Below are 16708 nucleotides of genomic sequence, written 5' to 3' on the forward strand. Positions count from 1 at the left end.
ATTGGGCATGATTAATGTCTTTAACATTGGGAACCATTATGAGTCCTGGCAGAGATTGGATTTGTTGACAACAGTCAAGTTGGAAGCTAAGCACAGAGGCTTGAATAGCGTAGAGGAGCGGGGACAGTGGGCAACCATGTCTTAAGCCCCTTGAGGCATTGAAGAACTTTGTTGATCGACCATTAACCAACGACGCAATCCAAGGGGAGGCAATGCAGGCTTTCACCCAATTAATGAAGGTTATAGAGAAGCCCAGTTTCTTCATAACAACAAAGAGGAAATCATGTTTCACCCTGTCAAAGGCATTTGCCAAATCAAGCTTTATCACCATTCCTTTCTCTTTTCGGTGGCAACTTGAATGAACTGCTTCTTGCACCAGCACAATATTGTCCAGAATCTTTCTCCCTTTGATGAAACCTCCTTGATTTTCCGGAATGATGTCCGGCAAAACATTCTTGAGACGATTGGCAATTGTTTTGGTGATCAGTTTATAACTTGTGTTACACAGTGAAATGGGCCGAAATCTACCAAAATCAGAAGCTCCTTTCTCTTTCGGAATCAGGGCAAGGAAGGCCGAGTTGGTGCTGCCTCCGATCTTGGAACATGATTGCGACTTCCTGACCATTCTCAGAAGATCTTTATTAATTATAGGCCAGCAAGTCTGAAAAAATCTGGCATTGAACCCATCAGGCCCAGGAGCTTTATCCGGCTCCATGTAGTCCAAAGCCTTCTTGAGCTCATCCATGCTGATCGGAGCGGTAAGCATAGAATTAACAGAATCGTGAACACAATGAGGGATTAGATCAAAGGGGTAGGCTTGGGAGTCTAAAGGAGGTTTTTTAGGAGCCGTATAAAGCTCTTTGAAGAAGGTGAAAGCAGCTCTTTTGATGCCTTCAGAATCTTTGACCACGACATCATGGGACCGAATTTCCGAAATAGATTTGAATTGCTTGCGAGCTTCGGCTTGCTTATGGAAAAAACTGGTATTCTTGTCGCCGACCTGTAACCATAAGTTTCTGGATTTTTGTCTCCAGTACTCCTCTTCATCCCTACTGGCTCTATGGAGAGATTTTTGCAACTAAACTTCTATTTGAAGCAGACTTTGAGAAACAACAGAATTCTCCATTGCAGATTGATGGGCAGCAAGGTTTTCTAAGGATTCTTTTCTCTTGGCAGTGGGTGTTTTCAGAGTTTTAGCCCACTCCTTGAGTCTTCTTTTAAGGCCCCTCAATTTTTCTTCCCACACATAGAATGGGGATCCCAGGATCTGCCAATTCCAAGCTTCAGAAACCACTTCATGGAAACCATCTTGCTGAATCCACAAAGGACTGAATCTAAAAGGTATTGGACCAAGGTTTCCATCAAGGGAGAGCTCGAGGCTAATAGGTTTATGATCAGAAGTGCAGTTTGGAAGGATTTTAGAAGAGGCTGTTAGACCACATATAAGGAAAGAGGATTGGACAAGGAATCTGTCCAGGCGAGCAGCTATGTGGTTGGGCCCTAATCTTTTGTTAGTCCAGGTATATTTCCCAGCAGAAGGCTTGGTATCCTCAAGATCCCAGTCTAGCATTATGTCTTCCACCCATTCTCTAGCTCGTTCCCTTACTGGGGAACCCCCCTTTTTCTCATCAATGGCTAGAGTGACATTCAGATCACCTGCAATAATGATATTTTCTAGATTGTGCAATAAAAGAAAGGACTGAATCGAGTCCCAGCAAAATTTTTTCTCCGTTGGAAGGACCGGAGCATAAATATTGAACATACTTACTTGTTGACCAGAGTCTTTGTGGAGGAGTTGGATGAAAATCCAATGAGAGCAGTTTTCTTCTTGAATCAATTCATATTTGGAGCTGTCCCAGAAGGAGGCAAGCTCGCCAGAGGCGCCCCTAGCACTGACAGCTCTTCCGGGACCTTTACGCCAGAATGTCTTACTAGTTTGGAGGAGCGGATTATCCTCCATCTTTGTCTCCTGGATGAGAAGGATTTCAGGCGAATGCATCCTAACAATGTCTTTCAGGGCTTCTTCTTTCAGTTTGCTGCCTAACCCTCTGCAGTTCCAGGAGACGTACTTCATTATTTACTGACTTGGGAGGTGGTGGCTCCTTTTGGAGCCCTGCTCTGCTTGCGCCCGGATTTGGTGTTCATCATTCCTTTGAGAGTTTTCTGGGAGCCTTGTAGGATGTCCAGATAAGTTTTCTCCTCCCTCTATTTCTTCTTGGATTTCCGACCCCTTGCTGACTTGATAGGAGTGATTTGCGAGCCATCTGATTTGGTGTCTCTCTCTTCTGACTCTTCCCCTGAGTCAGAGGCTAGACTAATGTGCTCCTCAGTACCTTCGGTTCCCCTTTGATCAGCAGCTGCTAGAGGATCAGTTGAATTTTCTATGGTTTCTTTCATCTTATTCGATTGGTCTTCAGTTTCTTCGTGACTCTCTGTTACATTCACCTTTTCAACTGAGGGGGGGCCTTCTTTTGTGATTGGTTTGGTCTGAGAATTGGACTGGGGTTTCCCCATTGTTCCAGATTTTGTCTGTACTGCAGGCTTTGAGACTACCTTGCCTTTTTTTATCTCTTTCCATCCTTCTTCTTCCACCTTGTCCCTTGATGGGGCTTTAGGACAGTTTCGTTGGAAGTGACCATGCTCGTGACAGATTCTGCACTTAAAGGGCAGTTGCTCGTAGTCCAGTTTCTGGTAGTGATGCCAATCTCCAACTGTAAGTTTAACGGCTTCCGGCAGACCAGCTTCCAAGTCAACTTCCACGCAGATTCTTGTGCAGGTGTATTGGCCCCTATTGTCAGCTTTGTCAATGAATCGACCCAGCCTGTTTCCAATCTTTTGTAGGGATTGGTAGCTCCAGCAGTGGATCGGCAGGTTGGGGAGCCGGACCCAAACAAGAACCTCCTTTGGAACATCGACTGAAGGGTCGAAGTCAGGGGTCCATTTGTTCAGGAAAAGGCCTTGATTTCCCATGAAATACAGACCATTTCTGAACACCAGGTCACGGTCTTCCTTGGTAGTGAATTCAAAAATGAAAAATCCTCTACCGACAACATAACAGATCACGTTGTTCGTCAGCAGAGGCCTCCAATTTCGTTGGACCCATTCATCTGTCGATTTTGTTGATGGCCATCGACCCATAAATTGCCCGACCAAACCTCTGTCAGCCAAGGCAAGAGCTATTTTGATCGGCTGTTCTTCAGGTAGAGCAATCTTTGGTATTTCTTCGAGTTTTTTGATGAATGTCGGAACTTCAGGTGATGGTCGTTTTTTCCCTTTCTGAGACAGAAGGTTATGAAATGCATTTGCAGAAGAGTTTGGAGGGGGAGAGGACTCTTCCCCCTGGAGCACCCATGGCGGCGGCGGCACAGGACGCAGCGATCCCTGACCTAATCGCAGCAGAGGAGCGCGCGCGAAAAAAAGGGATGAATGTATATATTTGTATTTCTATAGTATATTTATCTTAATAAAAAATAATAATTTAAATTTAAAACTATGATTAAATAAAATATTAAATTAATGTATAAACATAAAACACAACTTTAGTATGTATATATTTGTATTTCTATAATCTATTTATCTTAATAAAAATACAAATATTTTCGTATACCAATAGTAAGATAAGTACTTCGGTAGACTATAAATACGTTATAAACCCGCGGCGGGGCCATCTGATCAAACCTTTGTCTGTAAGATTCGAGCACCGCCAGCTCCCTCGCTTTGGTGATCTAGCTCGCTCGAGCTGCTTGCTCTGGATTTGGGTTACCTCTTTCACTCCTGCTTGTACTGCTGGCTCTTCCGATCAGGGTTAACAGGTCTTGAACTCTTCCAATCAGGTTAATAGGTTCCTGAACAACTACTCCAGTTGCACAGAGGAAAGTTCTGCAACCGTTTGGGCGTCATAGGGCTCCTGAGAAACCCGCGGTGATAAGGTGTTTTGGTTGCTATAAAATCAGGTAACAGCTGGACCCCTCTCGTAAGGCGTTTTGGTTGCTATAAAATCAGTTCAGTTGCACTCCCACTTGTGTTTGGATATTCTTTGTGTTTATGATAAAATTATTCATCATTTCAGAGCTTTGAGTGATAAAGGAGGGTTACAATGACTGTCACTCTACGTGACTTGACCTCGTGACCTATCCAGCTCCCCAGACCCTTTGCTTTGCCAAATTCTGATTGCTTAACTCGTCGCTATTTTGTTTTGTCTTAGTAAACAGCAATAGCGAGAGACCAGTGCTGCTCAGAGTTCCCACTTACGGCAGATTTTTATGGAGTGTCCGATTATACATAGAAAACTCTGTAATGCTTACCTGTATAAAGAAGAATTGCCCATCAATTGAATTTATGATCACTCAATCCAACGCAATGATATATTGCAGGTAATCTGTCCTTTCCATTCCTCCTTCCATCATCGTCTACCAGCAATGGCCGCGATACTGAACTTGGAAAACAACATTCCTTGCAAGACAGTACTAAGACAATGGATTATGCAGAGCTTGGAATCTTGTACCTCATTGTAAAGTGGTCCTCCACTAAATTTCCCTGCTGAAGGAATTCACCGGAGCTGTGCTATATACTTTCACCAGAGGTGGTATTCTATTAGCCCCAAAAATGCAAAATTGCCTCAGGGAGCCGACTATGTGTGATGAGTAGTATTGTTTTCATTGTCCTTCAAACTTGATACGGTTGTCTCATAGATACAAGTGTTATCGCATGCCAGAAGCTATGGGCTAAGGTCGATAGAGCTCCAAGCGACAGATAATGTTGAAGTCCAGGGGATAGATCTTTCGGCTTAAGAATCTCATGGAGGTGGAGTGATATGTTGATAACTGTTCCACTGCAGTCTGTGGAGGCCTTAGAAGCATTCGATGCAACGTGTCTGCTTTTACCAGTTGTTTGCTAAACCACTTCCGAATTCAAGGCCAATACCACATGGAAGCTAGCAAGTGGCAAGGAATCACACTGTCCATATTGTTTCCATTGCCTATCCCTGAATTGGATTTAACAGCAGTGGTTGTCAAACTCTTTACAATCTCTTGTACTTTTGATGAATTTGAGTGGAAACCTATCCCCAAGGAAATCAGTGGTCTAAGTCGGCCTCAGGAGATGACAATTTGAGTGGGCCTAATGGTAAGAGTGTGATTTTCCCCTTAGGAGGTCACAGGTTTGGATACAGAGGGGGATAGGGTGTGTATAGCTCTGCAGACATAAGCAGTCAAATTGCTGCGCAGAGAGGGTCCCTTGTCTCACAAACAAGGGGTTCACATATATCAATTTGGTGTCTGGTTAGGCTGTGACCTTAAAAGTAGGTTATTATTATTAGTGATATTTAGAAATATGTCAAAAATGCTTGTTTCATGGGATCAATCAGGAGGTTGAGCAAAATTCCAAGTGTTGTAGAGCTAGCTGCATCCATGCAACGTAATGGAGATGACTAATGGTTAGAATATGACATAAACATAACTTGCAGAATTCAATTGTGAAAGAATTAACATGCAAATAAACAAACACATAAGAAATACAAAGTAAATGGGAGAAAAAATGTTTATTAGCAATGGAGCAAGGCTGGGATGGCCTACAAATGAGACACAAAAGGGAATTGTGTTAAGTAACAAGTTAGGGGAGTCTTCTTCAATCCCTCAAAGAAGGTCCTCGCTGGTTCTCTTTGTTGAAAAGTGTAGCGAGATGTTGGACACCTAATTTGCTAAAGGTTATGGTGTGGAAGGTGAACCATCAAGGGGAGTCCAAAACACCTTGGAAGATGAATCCAACGGTCACACAATGGATTTATATGTAACATCTTTGAGAATAATAAAGTAATTCACACTTATCATTCATTTTGGTTGCTCATTCCAACAATGGTATCAGAGCAAGTCGAATCTGGGTGTTTTCAAAGCCTGTCAACTCTGCTTGCATCTGGCATCTCTTCTGCTGCTCAGACCTGCCCCTGCAAATGTAGAAAGGTTGTGTGTTATGAGAGTAATGCTACACTGTGAGCTGTGAATGACTATTTCCCTTACCTGACTTCATTGTGCGCTGTAAGATTCTTCACACTTGCCATCATGGGCGTTACTTTGCCTGTTATTCTTTGGTCAGACAATTAATCTTTGTGCTAGTTTGAGCTTGTTTGTCTGCTTAGCATGCTCCATAAACCCTATTTGCACTTGCATTCCTCCAATTTTTGAGTTATTAATATTGCCATAGCTGCTCTCAAGCCTTTCTCCAAAGTCCAAATGGGTTTTCCTTGCATTGTTGCTATCAATGAGCTTCTTACTTCCTTAATACACATTGGCTCATGGCGATAATGATCATGGTGATCATAAGCCCAATTTGAGAGCGAGGGTGATGCTTGGAGGGCCTTGTTGATGGTGTGCTTGCATAAGGTTTTCGCTGGGATTGTGTTAAAATTGGAAACTAGGGCCAAATTCCACCTTGGGACAACTCATTTGATGGAGATGATGATTGCATTAATTACCTCTTTTGGGGAGGACCAAAATTGATATAAAGATCATCTAATTTGGACGAGCAGAAGTGTGTTTTTGAATTTATGCCCACACATGTGCAAATTGTTCAGGGCAGCCACATCATCATGTAGGCTCATGAAACCAAATGGATGTGTCACTTCACCCTCAACGACTTGTATAAAAACAAGTGACCTCTCACCTCATTTGGCATCATCTCTCACACATTCTTCTCTCTGCTAATCTGATTGGTTCGTACAACTATTGGGCAGTCAAATTCTTCTCACCTGTGGCTAGAAAAGAGTACGAATTACAAGACTATTGCAGGGTTCGACCAATGTTGACCAAGGGGTATTTGACCAAGTTTGACTACGATTTTTGGGTCAAAATTTCGGTTTTGGAGCGCTGCATCTATTGGCACAAAAATTGAGGTATTTGAGCACTTTGACTAGGGTTGACCACAGGATTTGACCAAGTTTGATTGTTGTTTTCCTGACTGGTTTGGGATGACTTTGACCATCTAAGGAGACAGAGTTTGACTGGGTATGACTGAGCTACATTGTGGACGATTTGCTGCTATTTTGACCAGTGTTGACTTTCTGTTAAGGGTTGTTGACTGCTGTAGAAAATTTACAAATTTGATAGGGCTATTTTGACTATCATTTGGCAAGTCAATTTTGACTTTATTGTACTCTCTCTGTCTGTTGAACATTTGATATAATAATAAGAAGAATTGATCAAAGAATTTTCCCCATCTTGGTGTTTTCCCTCGGCATTCGCCAAATCTCGTGTTCTCTTGTCTTGGCTTGTCTTCTGCATTTTGTTATTCATGTTCTATCTACACTTATTGTCAATATGATTTATGGTTAATGTGATTGCTATTGGAAGTTAAATTGGAAAATGTCATTGGGCTGCTAAAGGAACATTGAAAAGAACATACTATTGTTATCTAAATTTAACATGGTATTAGAGCCCAGGTGAAGACAAAGCCCAAGCAAGAGAGAGAAAAACAATCACAAAGAAAGGTTTGTTGGACAGGGTCAAGCCTCAATGACTTCTACATCTTACTTAAAGATTGAGGATAAAAGCTCAATGACAAATCTGACTATCATGCATGGACGATGACTTTGGACTTGACTTTGGAAGAGCATGAGGCAATGGACTATGTGCAGGGAAAAGTGGCGGAGCCTCCTTCAAATGCACCTGCTGCTGCGAAGACGAAGTATAAGAAAGGTGAGTTCAAAGCTATGAAAATTATCATAGACTCCTTTCAAAAGCATTTGGTTGCCCGTATTTCTGATTTGGGACTATCTAAGGAGATGTTTGATAAGCTGGTTGGGATATTCAAAGTGAACAATGCAAATCAAATGGTTTTTCTCAAAAACAAGTTGAAAGACATCAAGATGGATAAAGGGGAGTCCATCTAATCCTACTTCATGAGGATCACACAAATCAAGAATGACCTTTTATCTATTGGAAAAGTTATTACTGAAAGGGTGCTCACTCTCATTGCACCTGGGGGTCTTTCAAGAGCATGGGATGTGTTTAACACCACCATTCTCAACAATGACATGATTCATAGTTTCGATGAATTATTGGTTAGATGCACTCAAGAGGAGACAAGGATGATGGAGAGAGACAAGCCTTCAAATGGAAATGAATCCTTTGCTTACTCTGCTCATGCAAAGAAGAAAAATAGTGTTGGTCCAAGGAGACAGGGTCAAGGGTTCAAGCAGGGATTCAAAGAAGGAAGAAAATGAAAGTGTTTCAATTGTAACAGGTTCAACCACTATGATAGAGAGTGTCCTCACAAGAAGAACTCTCTAAGGGATGATGACAACAACAACAACAAAGGCAATATCAATCAAAGAAACAATAGGTTCAATAATAAAGGAAAAGGGAATGCTTGTGCTGCTCGATATGGAAATGGTCGACCTCCTAAAAGATCAAGAAACTCCAGGTATGAGGAAAGTAATGTTGTGGAAAAATAAAAGGAATTTTATCTTATTTTCTCTCTATCTACTGCCTCTCCTCTGGACACTCTGGATCATTGGTTGATTGATAGTGGAGCCTCAAGGCATTTCATTGGGTACAAAGAAACCCTCTCAAATTTTATTGAAAAGAAGACTAATTTGGAGATCATACTTGGAGACAATGCCACCTACCTCGTGAAAGGGATAGGTACTGTTACTCTTCACTTGAATCAAGGTCAAACCATTCATCTACAAGAAGTATTGTATGTATCTGATTTAAAGAAAAACTTGGTGTCTATTTCTGCGATGGAAGATAAAGGCTTCAAGCTAACATTCATTGATGGAAAGGTACGTATTTGGCAAAGAAACCCTAAAGATGCATTCACACTTGGTTTTAGGGTTGATGGTCTTTATCAAGTCGGAGGAAGTCCTTTGGGAGCTTTGACTTGCGATGCTTCACTTCAATCTGAGCTATGGCACTGAAGGTTCGCCCACTTACATTACAAAGCCTTACCAAAGATGGTCAGAGGTATGCCTGATTTCAACATGAATCATGAAGGAGTTTGTCAGGGTTGTGCAACTGGGAAACTCACAAGGGGATCATTCCCTTCAAGTGAAAGCCAAACTACCGATATTCTTCAATTGGTCTATTCTGGCCTATCTGTTATGTTGCCCGTAACATCATTGGGAGGATACTTATATTATGCAATTTTTGTGGATGACTTCTCTCGTAAAATTTGGATCTATTTCTTGAAGAAGAAGGACGAAGTGTTCAAATGGTTTCGTTCTTTCAAATCTTTAGTGGAGAATCAAACATGGAAGAAGATCAACAATGGAACCAAATATGAATCAAATGAACTCATTGACTTTTGTAGAGAGGTTGGCATTAAGAGAGAGACAACCGTTCCATACACACCTGAGCAAAATGGAGTTGTTGAAAGGAAGAATCGAATAATCATGGAAGCCACCCGTGCCATGCTCCATGATCAAGGTCTACCAAATTTCTTATGGGGAGAAGCTGCCAACACTGTCGTATATGTTCAAAATAGGAGCCTGCATCAAACACTAGATTTCAAGACACTCGAAGAATTTTTCACTGGTAAGAAACTTGATGTTTCTCATTTTAGAATATTTGGTTGTCCCATGTATTTTCATGTGCCTAAAGAGAAAAGAAACAAGTTGGAAGCATCTGGAAAGAAAGGTATATTTGTGGGCTACAATGAAAATTCAAAGGCATATAAAATCTATGTTCTTGGTCAAAGAGACGTGGAAATAAGCCATGATGTCACCTTTGATGAAGACATTGCCCTTGGGAAAGCTAGAGATCTCCAGATCTCCCCATTCCAAGAAAAGATAATGATGATGCTGCAGAAAAACAGGATGAACCTATGCCCGATGTTGAAGGCCTGATGGATCCCATTGATCCACCTCCTGGTGATCCCTCTACCTCAAGGAAAAGACCTTTGTGGCTCAAAGATACTCTCAAAGATGTTGAAAGACATATTGCTCCAAGAGGGACATTTCGTGAAAGTAAGAAGCCGAACAAGTATCAAGGGTACTTAGCTACTATTAGTACTATTGTTCAAACTGAGCCATGTACATTTGAAGAAGCCGTAAAGCACCAATTCTAGAAGGATGCGATGAATGAAGATTATGAATCTATCATGAAAAATGATGTCTAGGATGTGGTGCTTAGATCGAAGGACAAGTCCGTAGTCACCTCAAAATGGCTATACAAAATCAAACATGGAGTAGATGGGAGTGCTAAGAAATACAAGGCCAGGTTCGTTGCTCGAGGCTTTCTCTCAAAAGGAAGGAGTAGACTATGATGAGATATTTGCACAAGTTGCTCGATATACAACTATTCGATCTATTATTGCTCTCGTTGCCACTCAAGGATGGAGCCTACTTCAAATGGATGTCAATACTGCTTGCTTGCATGGATCGCTTAAGGAGGAAGTCTACTTGGAACAACCTCCGGGGTTCGGAGTACAAGATCGAAGGACACACGTATGCAGGTTGAAGAAAGACCTCTATGGGTTGAAGCAAGCCCCTAGGGTTAGTATGAGAGGATTGATAGCTATCTTATGAAGCTGGGATTTACGAGGAGTGATGCTAATCCTAATCTATACTTTAAGGTTCAAAAGGACATGCCTCTCATCTTGGTCCTTTATGTAGATGATCTCTTTCTGATAGGTGCAGACCCTCTCATTTATCAATGCAAGAGGGAGTTGGCTTCCGAGTTCGAGATGAAGGACCTAAGACTGATGCACTACTTCCTAGGCCTGGAGGTCTGGCAAAAGCCAAGTGAGATTTTCCTTTCTCAAAGAAAATACATTGTGAAGCTACTCGAGAGATGTGGGATGGTGGATTGCAAGTCTGTGTCTCCTCAGATGGAACACAACTTCAAGAAGGTATGTGGAAGTGCTACTGGGCTCGAACTGGCAAACCCTTTTGAATATAGACAACTTGTGGGGGCCCTGATGTTCTTGGTAAACTCCTGCTCGGACATATGCTTCACTGTGAATACATTGAGTCAATTATGGGTCGAGCCTCATCGCACACATTAGATTGCTGCTAAGAATCTCTTGAGATATCTTCGTGACACAATAAACCATGGACTGAGATACAGTGCCGAGAATTTGAGGCTACATGGATATACTGATGCTGACTAGGTTGGTAGTGTGGTGGATTGAAAGAGCACATCAGGATGTTGCTTCTCATTAGGGTCTGCTTTGATTTCATGGATGAGCAAGAAGTAGAAATTGGGTGCTTTAAGCACCGCCGAGGACGAATACATTGCAACTAGTATGGATTTTTATGAAGTTGTTTGGTTGAGGAAGCTCTTCAGTGAGCTATTTGAGCACGTGCTGGATACCACCGTGATCTTCTGCGACAACCAGAGTGGGATTCACCTTTCAAAGAATCCCGTGTTCCACGACCGCTCCAAGCACATTGATATCAGGTACCACTTTATCTGGGATATGTTATAACAGGGAGTAATAAGGCTGCAACACATCAGAATTGATGAGCAGGTCGCAAACATCCTCACGAAGCCCTTAGGGAAGGTCAAATTCTTAGCCTTCTGAGAGAGACTTGGAGTCATGGAAAGACCCTCCCATGAGGGTCCTGCTTGAGTTGGACATTGAGCTTTGGGAGCTCCTAGTGGCTTGGGGTATTTCTTGGAGCTATGAGCAACCATAGGGTGAGTGGTTCACCTTCCCCTACGATTGACATATGCATATGATGAGTGGTTCACCTTCTCCTATGACATATGAGCAGGATGAGTGGTTCATCTTCTCCTGTTGATGCCCCAACATACATCCTACCCGTGTAGTTCGAGAATCATGGGAAGTACTTATCATCTGACCAATGAGTTGGGAAAAGTGGTTAGATAATACTACCGATGGACCATCATGTACTGCTGTACTTCCTATGACTAGGATGCATGGTGTTCAACAACTTGATCTGGGATCAACTTTGATTGAGGTTCTATCTCTGGGCTGACTTTTGTCAGTGGAGAGTGGTAAGGTCTTGTGAGTCACGATTGATTCTTCTTCATTATTCATATCAGTGTTTAATAGAGCAGAGTTGAGATGAGATACAAAGATGGTACATGACAACATGATGGCATGATGATCGATGATGATGGATGGATTAGTAGGTAGAATTCTCCCTAGTTGAGAGGGAGTGTTAAAATTGGCAACTAGGGCCAATTTCCTCCTTGGGACAACTCATTTGATGGAGATGATGATTGCATTTATTTCCTCTTTTCAAGAGGACCAAAATTGATATAAAGATCATCTAATTTGGACAAGTAGAAGTGTGTTTTTGAATTTATGCCCAGTCATGTGCAAATTGTTCAAGTCGGCCACATCATCATGTAGGCTCATGAAGCTAAATGGATGTGTCACTTCACTCTCAACGACTTGTATAAAAACAAGTGACCTCTCACCTCATTTGGCATCATCTCTCAGACATTCTTCTCTCTCCTAATCTGATTGGTTCGTACAACTATTGGGTAGCCGAATTCTTCTCACACGTGTGGCTGGAAAAGAGGATGAATTACAAGGCTGAATTGCAGGATTGTTGCAGGGTTTGACCAACGTTGACCAAGGGGTATTTGACCAAGTTTGACTGTGATTTTTGGGTCAAAATTTTGGTTTTGGAGAGCTGCATCTATTGGCACAAAAACTAAGGTATTCTGAGCACTTTGACTAGGGCTGACCGCAGAGTTGACCACAGGATTTGACCAAGTTTGACTGTTGTTTTCATCACTGTTTTGGGCTGACTTTGACCATCTAAGGAGGCTGAGTTTGACTGGGTATGACCGAGCTGCATTGTGGATGATTTGCTGTTGTTTTGACTAACATTGACTTTCTGGTTAGGGCTATTGACTGTTGCAGAAAATTTACAGATTTGACAGGGTTGTTTTGACTATCATTTGGCAAGTCAATTTTGAATTTATTGTACTCTCTCTCTCTCTGTTGAACATTTGATATAATAATAAGAAGAATTGATCAAAGGGTTTCCCCATCTTGGGGTTTTTGCCCTGGCATTTGCCAAATCTAGTGTTCTTCTTGTCTTGGCATGTCTTCTGCATTTTGTTATTCATGTTCTATCTACACTTACTGTCAATATGATTTATGGTTAATGTGATTGCTATTGGAAGCTAAATTGGAAATTGTTATTGGGCTGCTAAAGGAACATTGAAGTAATTGTGCAAAGCATAGAACATACCATTGTTATCTAAATTTAACAAATTGCCATGGGAATAACTCTGCTTTTGGGGTTGCTATCGGGATCATCATAGATGCCACCACGGAGGGCCTGTAGCTGACTGGATATACACTGAAGAACAACAGGTTTAAAGCAACACACATTGTCCGAACACCAAGTTTTCTTTTTCTCCTGCATGTAGTTTGCTCTTTGATTATGTGAAGACTCAAATACAAAAGATGCAATCCGATGCCAGTGGGAACTATCCATATTCAAGTTCTATGGACTGTTTTGTGAAAACATTCAAAGCAGGGGTCGTTTAAGTTCTATACCGGGTTTCCCGTTTATTACATTCGAATTGGGCGTTAGCTACAGTGTATGTGCCTATTGGAAGGCTGTGCGTCTACATACCTGAACAAAATTCCAAGGAAGAGGTCAGGGTGGCACTTGACCAACTCCCTAAAGATGCTACTGATATTCATGACATCCTCAAAGCAAAGCAAGCGCCTCTTAATATATGGCTAATTATTGCGAGGGAATATTTTAAGCAAAGAAAAATAGATGAGTTCCTAGAAATTCTCGAGGAAGGATCTAGTCAAGAAATTGATGAATACTATTCTGATGTGAGGTATGATAAAATTGCTATTTTAAACGTGCTTGGTGCATATTACAACAACATTGGTAAAATTGAGACAAAGCAGAGAGAAAATGAAGAGTTTTTCATCTGTGCAACCTATTATTATAACAAGACTTCCGGAATTGATAAACATGAACCTTCTATTTGGGTTGGAAAAGGCCAACTGCTTCTAGCAAAAGGTGATCTTGAACAAGCATATGGCGCATTCAAAATTGTACTAGATGGACAGGCTGTTTTTGTTTGTTGTCTTTGAGCATTCTTCCTTCATTTTTAGAAGCATTGTATATCTTGGGCATTCAACTTAAAATAATGGTAACCTATAAATGGTGTTTTTTTTCTAAGTTTACCAGTGAAATTGCATTGTGAATGGGTGCATTTTCAATAGAAACCAACACCCTTCTTGAATTTGCCACATGGAGGATCATGGTTTTTTTGATCTTCATTCATGTAAACATTTTAGAAATATATTCATCCTCTCATTTTGTATGGGATAAGAGGGGATTGATATAAGTGATTGACAATGAGGCTTCTAGTTTTGAAGCCCTATTAATCAAGCATGTACAAGCGAGCCTGAGTAACAGTGATATCATCTTCTCACTTTGTATCTGATAGGGGGGAATTAATGATCAACTACTAGTTTCGAAGAGCCTAAGCCATAACTTGAGCAACACCAAAACTAGAGTCTCAAGCCTGAATCATAATCAAAGTTGTAGCCAGACTCAAAGTTATGAGTGTGATTTAGTTTATGGTCATCTTTAAACCGATATTGGGAGCACTTCCTCTAGCAAAAGACTTCAACTTCTAGCCAGATTTGGAACTATTCCAGGAACTGCACTAAGCGTTCTAGAGTTTGTGGTCAACCTTAAACTACCGTCGGTTGAGACCTCAATGGTCTCCCTTTTCCAAGAATTAGGGAGCACTTCCTCTAGCAAAAGACTTCAACTTCTAGCTAGATTTGGAATTGTTCCTGGAATTGCTTCAAGTCTTCTAGGTTGAGATCCCAATGGTCTCCCTTTTCAAAGCACTAGGGAGCATTTCCTCTTGCAAAAGACTTCGACTTCTAGGCCAATTTGGAATTGTTCCAGGAACTGCAATAAATGTTCAAGTGTTGGTGGTCATCCTTAAACCACCATTGGTTGAGACCTCGAGTTTTCCCACCTTTTGGGTTTGTGGTCTTCCTTAAAACCCACCATTTTAGAGAGCACATTCAACCAATTGTTTCCATGCATTTTGCATTGTTGTATTACAACTCTCTTCTTGGACTCATATATACCCCTTTGGATTAATGGGGGGAATGTTGGACACCTGATCCACTAAGGGTTATGGTGTGGAAGGTGAATCATCAAGGGGAGTCTAAGGGGCCTTGGAAGATGAATCCAATGGTAACACAATGTATTTATATGTAACACTTTTGAGAATAATAAAGTAATTCACGCTTATCATTCATTTTGGTTGCTCATTCCAACACGAGAGAAGGTCTTCTTTGGTGCGTGACTTAGCCAAAAAGACCACAAGTTGTCATTCTTTGACCATGGAGCAAGTTCATGGAGATGGTGAGGTTATTTCTAGTTTGCGGGAATAATATTCACAAGTTCATGCGTAGTGTTACAAGAGAAAGAGAAATATAGATTTTTGAAAGAGAAACTCCTCAAGTTGCAAGAATAGAAAGAGGAATTTTATAAGGCTTATAACAATTATTTACAATATATCTCGTCAAAACATTTAATCAATCCCCTCACAACCGTCGAAGATGGAGGAAATTGCGCAAAGGAGAGAGGGAATGTCCCTCTTTTGCTCACGACCAAGGACGAATAGGCCTCCAAAAATTTTGATCTTGAGCTTGCAAGCCTTTAATGAATGATATCTTCACAAAATATACTTGAAATCCTAGCCATCTAGTCTCCTAGAGGCAGATCTGTGCCGGGGTTTGGAGGAAAAATAAATGGCTTAGATCACGAACAAGTGTAGGCTCTAGGATTCAAAAAATTCAATGTGTGTATCCTCAATTTTCCAAGTGTTTTCCTGCAAAAAGTTATGATAAATTTCCACGCTAGAATCCTCCTTTCTAGCTAGATTTGCGCAAACCAAGAAGGATAGAGACAAGTATATGCAAGGAGATAAAATTATATACATTGAGGGTTAGAAAATATGCACAAAATATTTACAAAATTTACAAGTGCTAATCCAAAGGGTATGAGGACACCTCCGCCCTTTAGTAAGCAAAACTAAGCTCTTAAAATAGCAAATTTATTCAGTTAAAGCACATTAAAATGAGAGAGAGAAAGATTTAGAGATAAATAATTTGCTCAAGTAAATGGCAAGGAAACTCCCTTTGAAATAATTCTTATGATAAAGCCCTTTGAGAGAAACCAGAGTGGGTTCTTCCACTTCTATCCTTGAGAGTTGGTTAGTTCAACCAAAAACGTCCCCAAACGCTCAAGATCTGATTCAAAAAAGGATCTCTACACACTTGAAATAATTTTGTTAGATCACAAGGAGATAGATAGCACAATGAAAGAGAGGACTAGGGGTTCAACCAAAAACCCACTAGCACCTCAAATTCTAAAGTGTTTCTCTAAACTCAAATACTAATGTAAGATACCTTACAAATAATAGATCCACAACTGGCAAGTGAAACAACAAAAAATTTATTAGCACCAGTAAAGTATTAATAGCAAGCAAACCATAAAGATTTTACCATAGAAGCCGGAAGAAAATCACCACAATGCATTAGCCCTCAAAGTCTTTTTTTTTATTATTTAGAAAATATTGAGTGCATAATCCAATAGAGCTTGACATAGCCAAAGACTCAATTTTCATCTTTTGTTACATTGAGAGAGCAAAAGCTCTATTTATAGAGAAAATGAGAGAGAGCCCCTTTCCAAGTGAAAAATTCTAGATCCAATTAGAAAGTGGCTTGATCT

At 40.9% G+C, this 16708-nt stretch overlaps 1 protein-coding gene across 2 annotated transcripts in view; it reads left to right on the forward strand.

The window, feature by feature from the left end:
• Positions 1-3648: 3648 nt before the first annotated feature.
• The window catches only part of LOC149171467 (monothiol glutaredoxin-S15, mitochondrial-like), a 164732-nt gene continuing 151672 nt past the window's right edge, over positions 3649-16708 (forward strand). The window contains exon 1 of one of the 2 annotated variants that reach the window (XM_089424094.1): positions 3649-3953. The gene's annotated coding sequence lies outside the window, so the exon portion shown is untranslated. The remainder of the gene's footprint in view (positions 3954-16708) is intronic. The other variant, XM_089424092.1, reaches the window with a different exon arrangement.

This window comes from Pinus tabuliformis, chromosome 4_2 (assembly GCF_031772625.1).
Source record: "Pinus tabuliformis cultivar Carrire ecotype Pingquan chromosome 4_2, CPIR1, whole genome shotgun sequence".
Classification (NCBI taxonomy): domain Eukaryota; kingdom Viridiplantae; phylum Streptophyta; class Pinopsida; order Pinales; family Pinaceae; genus Pinus; species Pinus tabuliformis.